Below are 7,460 nucleotides of genomic sequence, written 5' to 3' on the forward strand. Positions count from 1 at the left end.
ATATCTTTTCCCCAAAGGTAGAACATAAGAAATAGGAGCAGGAGTAGGCCATCTAGCCCTTCGAGCCTGTCCCGCCATTCAATAAGATCATGGCTGATCTGAAGTGGATCAGTTCCCGCTCTCTCTCCCCTTGTCTATCAGAAACCTATCTACCCGTGACTTCAATATATTCAGCGAGGTAGCCTCCACCACTTCAACGGGCAGAGAATTCCAGAGATTTGAGTGAAGAAGTTCCTCCTCAACTCCGATCTAAACTGCACCCCCCCTTATCTTGAGGCTGTGCCCTCTAGTCCTGCTGTCCTTTCTAAGCAGGAAGAATCTCTCTACCTCTACCCTATCCATCCCCTTCATTATCTTATACGTCTCTATAAGACCCCCCCTTCTAAACTCCAAGGAGTACAGACCCAGTCTATTCAGTCTCTCTTCATAGTCCAACCCCCTCAGCTCCGGTATCAGCCGAGTGAACCTCCTCTGCACTCCCTCCAAGGCCAAAATATCCTTGCGCAAGTGCGGCGACCAAAACTGCACACAGTACTCCAGCTGTGGCCTCACCAGTGCCCTGTACAGTTGCAGCAAGACCTCCCTGCTTTTATATTCTAAAACTGGAGGGCAGAGGTTGAAGGTGAGAGGGGATAGACACGAAAGTGTCCAGAGGGGCAATTTTTTCGCACAGAGTGTCTGGTACGAGTTGCCAGAGGCAGTAGTAGAGGCGGGTACAATTTTGTCTTCTAAAAAAACATTTAGACAACTACATGGGTAAGATAAATAGGGAACTTTATTCCCTGGAGCGTAGGAGAATGAGGGGAGATTTGATAGATGTGCATAAGTTGAGATGGGTATAGATAGAGTGAACGCAAGCAGGAGAATGAGGGGAGATTTGATAGATGTGCATAAGTTGAGATGGGCATAGATAGAGTGAACGCAAGCAGGCTTTTTCCACTGAGGTTAGGGGAGAAAGAAAACAGAGGGTGAGGGTGAAAGGGGGAGAAGTTTAAAGGGAATATTAGGGGGGGGGTTCTTCACACAGAGAGGGAGCTGCCGGATAAAGTGGTGAAAGCGGGCTCACTTATAAGAAAAACTTGGACGGGTACATGGACGAGAGGGGTGTGGAGGGATATGGTCCAGGTCAGTGGGACTGGGCAGAAAAATGGTTGGGCACAGACAAGCGGGGCCAAGAGGCCTGTTTCTGTGCTGTAAACCTCTGCGACTCTGTGAGCGGAAAGAGATGACGTTTCCAGATGGCCCTTGGTCGGAATGCACCTCGGGGAGAGGGAATGAGAGATGAGGCGCAGTCGCAGGAGCAAGGGGAAAGTCTAAGAGGCGATAATGGCGATCCATAGCGAGACTCGTCTCAGGTGACGAAGGGGCACTGCTCCCAAAGCTCGTGACACCAAATCCAACCCGTTGTGGGATCCTTTTATTGTGCCTACCCCCAGCCCAATGTCGGAATCTCCATGAGAATGGTAGGTGCCACCAGCTGGAATCGGAGGGCAAACTGTGAGAGATGAAGGGGAGATGGGTGGCAGAGAGGGAAAATAAATATTTTCCCCTTTTAGCGCTGGTAAGGGATCATCTGGGCTCGAAATGTTGGTTCTTTGCTCCCTCGACACTTCCAGACCTGCTGAGATTTTCCAGCATTTGGGGAATGTATTTTGTCCGCTCCTGAGGCAACACGATAGCAAGACAGGAGCGTAACAGAGGATATTATTTCACGTAACGTGGGCGGCGCAGTGGTGAGCACTCCTGCCCCACAGGGGCCCGGGTTCAATTCTGGCCACTGGCCCGTGTGAAGTTCGCACATTCTCCCCGTGTCTGAGTGGGTTTCCTCCCACGCTCCAATGCAAGTTGGCTCGATTGGCCGCGCTAAATTTGCCACATCGTGTCAGGGGTTGGGGGGGGCGCCCTGACACGATGTGGCCAACGCCAAATTGAAAATTCGTACGGGGATAGGTGGGTTGGCAGTTCGATGGGCTGAATGGCCTCCCCCTCCACTGCCACGGGGTTCTACGATTCTCTGATCGATCAGCACGTTCGAATCTGCTCCAACGTTCAATGAGATCACACCGGAGCTCTCCCTGGTCTCAAATCCATCTCTTCCCCATCTCACAAGGGGAAAGGTTCCATCTACGTTGACCCAATCCATCCCTTCTAGGATTTTATATACCTCGATCAGATTCCCTCTCACCTTTCCCAACTCCAGCGAGTACCAAGCCAAACGGGTTAATCCCTCCTCGTACACCAACCCTTTCATCCCCGGAATCCAACCTTCTCCGATAGCAAGGAACACTCTTACTCAGACACACAAACTGGGAGCACAGAATCCCAGAAGGAGGCTATCAGACCTCCACCAACAGGGTATCTCAACGAAGCTCTCCAACCTGCTCTATCCCCATGAACACAATCCACCTAACCTACACATCTTTGGACACTAAGGGGCAATTTAGCATGGCCAATCCATCTAACCCACACATCTTTGGACACTAAGGGGCAATTTAGCATGGCCAATCCACCTAACCTGCACATCTTTGGATACTAAGGGGCAATTTAGCATGGCCAATCCACCTAACCTACACATCTTTGGACACTAAGGGGCAATTTAGCATGGCCAATCCACCTAACCTACACATCTTTGGACACTAAGGGGCAATTTAGCATGGCCAATCCACCTAACCTACACATCTTTGGATGCTAAGGGGCAATTTAGCATGGCCAATCCACCTAACCTGCACACCTTTGGACACTAAGGGGCAATTTAGCATGGCCAATCCACCTAACCTGCACACCTTTGGACACTAAGGGGCAATTTAGCATGGCCAATCCACCTAACCTGCACATCTTTGGACACTAAGGGACAATTTAGCATTGGCAAATCCGCTTCTTAGTGTCCATAGACTTGCAAGTTACGTGGATTGGCCATGCTAAATTGCCCCTTAGTGTCCAAAGATGTGCAGGTTAGGTGGATTGGCCATGCTAAATTGTCCCTTAGTGTCCAAAGATGTGTAGATTAGGTGGATTGGCCATGCTAAATTGCCCCTTAGTGTCCAAAGATGTGCAGGTTAGGTGGATTGGCCATGCTAAATTGTCCCTTAGTGTCCAAAGATGTATGGGTTAGGTGGATTGGCCATGCTAAATTGTCCCTTAGTGTCCAAAGATGTACGGGTTAGGTGGATTGGCCATGCTAAATAAGATTGTATCGTACCTAAACTACTCATGGCTGTTGGAGGCTGCGTGTTTCTCAAGACTGGCAGGAGGTTGTGATTTTGGAGATGTATAAAACGATACAATCCGGGATTAACTGCTCGGTGGTTTGAGGTTAAAGCAGTTCAAAAAACTGAAAGATATCATAAGGTGGGGAGAAAATTTAGCTGAGGTTTTCTTTAAGCTTCCTCTTAATTTTATTTTGTCAGTTGACCTTTTGCGAGATGCAGGTGAACATTTTTGCTTTTCCATCTCCGGTCTACATTACAACAAAAATGTTAAATGTTTGAGGCTTGCTGAGGCAGAACGCTATTAACAAGAAAATTGTAAACGCTACTCAGTGGCAAAGTGTCTTGAGAAATACTGTGAAGAACAGCGGGTGGAACTGGAAAGAGAAAGTGCTGGAAAAACATCCCAGTCTGGTATCGCCTGGGGACGGAGAAACAGAGTTAACAGCAGGGTACCATGACCAGGACACCCACCCTGCACTCCTTTTACACACTGAGGGGCAATTTAGCATGGCCAATCCACCTAACCTGCTCAAGAGAAAATACTTTTCACTGTATCCCAGTACACGTGACAATAATAAATCAAACAATACTTTTCACTGTATCCCAGTACACGTGACAATAATAAATCAAACAATACTTTTCACTGTATCCCAGTACACGTGACAATAATAAATCAAACAATACTTTTCACTGTATCCCAGTACGTGTGACAATAATAAATCAAACAATACTTTTCACTGTATCCCAATACACGTGACAATAATAAATCAAACAATGCTTTTCACCGTATCCCAGTACACGTGACAATAATAAATCAAACAATACTTTTCACTGTATCCCAGTACACGTGACAATAATAAATCAAACAATACTTTTCACTGTATCCCAATACATGTGACAATAATAAATCAAACAATGCTTTTCACCGTATCCCAGTACACGTGACAATAATAAATCAAACAATACTTTTCACTGTATCCCAATACACGTGACAATAATAAATCAAACAATGCTTTTCACCGTATCCCAGTACACGTGACAATAATAAATCAAACAATACTTTTCACTGTATCCCAATACATGTGACAATAATAAATCAAACAATACTTTTCACTGTATCCCAGTACACGTGACAATAATAAATCAAACAATACTTTTCACTGTATCCCAGTACACGTGACAATAATAAATCAAACAATACTTTTCACTGTATCCCAGTACACGTGACAATAATAAATCAAACAATACTTTTCACTGTATCCCAGTACACGTGACAATAATAAATCAAACAATACTTTTCACTGTATCCCAGTACACGTGACAATAATAAATCAAACAATACTTTTCACTGTATCCCAGTACACGTGACAATAATAAATCAAACAATACTTTTCACTGTATCCCAGTACACGTGACAATAATAAATCAAACAATACTTTTCACTGTATCCCAGTACACGTGACAATAATAAATCAAACAATACTTTTCACTGTATCCCAGTACACGTGACAATAATAAATCAAACAATACTTTTCACTGTATCCCAGTACACGTGACAATAATAAATCAAACAATACTTTTCACTGTATCCCAATACACGTGACAATAATAAATCAAACAATACTTTTCACTGTATCCCAGTACACGTGACAATAATAAACTAATGTTTATGGGAAATGTGTCCCTTTTTGACACCGGTGGACTCTCCGTACTAAAGTAACAGTCAAGCTCCTTTTGCGGGGTGTGGTAAAGAGTAAAGGGGGGTGCATTACGCAGGAGTTTCCTCTGAGGCCAGCATTGTACGCAGCCGTGCCAATTTATTTATTGGATTAAGGAATTAAATCTCATTAGGAGAGTGGCTATCGCCGGGGTTAACTTGTCCCCGGAGAGCCCGGGGCCTACTTGAACATGCAAATAAAAGCCTGTCGTATGCTAATGGATGGTTCGGGCAGGTTGGCTTGCGAGCGTATTTGTTTCCACGGCAGTTTTGTTAGACAATTGATTTACGTCTGGTGAAGCCGCGTCACTCCACTGATCACAGGGTCATTACAGGATTACATTTCACCTTATATGGAAAAGCCCTCGGAGAGGAGAGCGAAAAGAATGGTCAATTAAAGGGAGCTCATCGTAAATGCGAAGGTCTTTAAATTTAACTCGAATGCAGCCCGCCTCCCCGCTCCAAATTTGTATTCCTTAACAAGGCTGTGGAAAAGATCACAGATAAATTCCTCTCTCTCTCTCTGTCCCTGTAGCTGGAGATGTGTACTCTCACTCTGCATCTCGCTGGCAGTCGCTAACAAAGGCAAAATTCATTCCATCTCATTCTACATTCTCTGCGGGAGTGGTGGGCACAGTGGTGAGCACACAGTGCCGGGGACCTGGGTTCAATTGCCAGCCTTAAATGACTGTGCAGAGTCCGCACATTCTCCCCCCCCCAACCCCTGGGTCGGCATAGCTTTGCTCCGGGTTCTCCGGTTTCCTCCCACAGTCCAAAGATGTGTAGGTTAGGGGGATTGGCCATGATAAATTGCCCCTTAGTGTCCAAAGATGTGCAGGTTAGGGGGATTGGCCATGCTAAATTGCCTCTTAGTGTCCAAAGATGTGCAGGTTAGGTGGATTGGCCATGCTAAATTGCCCCTTAGTGTCCAAAGATGTGTAGGTTAGGTGGATTGGCCATGCTAAATTGTCCCTTAGTGTCCAAAGATGTGCAGGTTAGGTGGATTGGCCATGCTAAATTGCCCCTTAGTGTCCAAAGATGTGCAGGTTAGGTGGATTGGCCATGCTAAATTGCCCCTTCGTGTCCAAAGATGTGTAGGTTAGGGGGATTGGCCATGCTAAATTGTCCCTTAGTGTCCAAAGATGTGCAGGTTAGGTGGATTGGCCATGCTAAATTGCCCCTTAGTGACCAAAGATGTGCAGGTCAGGTGGATTGGCCATGCTAAATTGTCCCGTAGTGTCCAAAGATGTACAGGTTAGGTGGATTGGCCATGCTAAATTGTCCCTTAGTGTCCAAAGATGTGTAGGTTAGGGGGATTGGCCATGCTAAATTGTCCCTTAGTGTCCAAAGATGTGCAGGTTAGGTGGATTGGCCATGCTAAATTGCCCCTTAGTGACCAAAGATGTGCAGGTCAGGTGGATTGGCCATGCTAAATTGTCCCTTAGTGTCCAAAGATGTGCAGGTTAGGTGGATTGGCCATGCTAAATTGTCCCTTAGTGTCCAAAGATGTGCAGGTTAGGTGGATTGGCTATGCTAAATTGTCCCTTAGTGTCCAAAGATGTGTAGGTTAGGTGGATTGGCCATGCTAAATTGTCCCTTAGTGTCCAAAGATGTGTAGGTTAGGTGGATTGGCCATGCTAAATTGTCCCTTAGTGTCCAAAGATGTGTAGGTTAGGTGGATTGGCCATGCTAATAGAGTAAATACATGGGGATAGGGTCGGGCTTGAGTGGGATTGTGGTCAGTGCAGGCTCAATGGGTCGAACGGCCTCTTTCTGCTCTCTAGGGTTTGTATATCGAGAGCTGGTGAGAATGAATGAAGTCACGGAGCAGATTGGAGCCGGTCTCACTCGTTGCCATTCACCAATCTGTCCTCAACTGTCCTTCAAGTCAGGGACCTGAGTCAAAGATCATAGAATCATAGAAAGCCTACAGTGCAGAAAGAGGCCCTTCAGCCCATCGAGTCTGTACTGAACACAATCCCACCCAGGCCCTATCCCCCCATATCCCACCCTCTAACCTACGCATCCCAGGACGCAAAGGGGCAATTTTTAGCACGGCCAATCCACCTCGTCTTTGGACTGTGGGAGGAAACCGGAGCACCCGGAGGAAACCCACGCAGACACGGGGAGAATGTGCCGGCTCCGCACAGGGAGCCGGGGATCGAACCCCACTGGGGTGCGAACCCCACTGGGCTTGTCATGCCGCCTCGCTCAGTGGGATTCACACGCGGGATTTGCAGGATTGTCGCTGGCAAGGCCCCTACTTTCTGCCCAACCCCTTGGGGAGACGGAGTCCTTCCGAGGGTCCACGGCCTCAGAATGAAGGCCCGACCCTCTAGGGCCGAGACGAGGGGGAGTTTGTGCAGTCAGGGGGTTCGGGGGATCTGCAGAACTCAACGTCACAGAGGAGGGTGGGTCACTGAGTGTGTTTAAGACAGAGATAGATCGGTTCTTGATTGGGAAGGGGGGGTCAGAGATTCCAGGGAAAAGGTGGGCAAATTGGGTTGGTGGAGCAGATCCGATGGGCCGAATGG

The sequence above is a fragment of the Carcharhinus amblyrhynchos genome, chromosome 34 (genome assembly GCF_965287045.1).
Source record: "Carcharhinus amblyrhynchos chromosome 34, sCarAmb.v2.hapA, whole genome shotgun sequence".
In the NCBI taxonomy this organism is placed as follows: domain Eukaryota; kingdom Metazoa; phylum Chordata; class Chondrichthyes; order Carcharhiniformes; family Carcharhinidae; genus Carcharhinus; species Carcharhinus amblyrhynchos.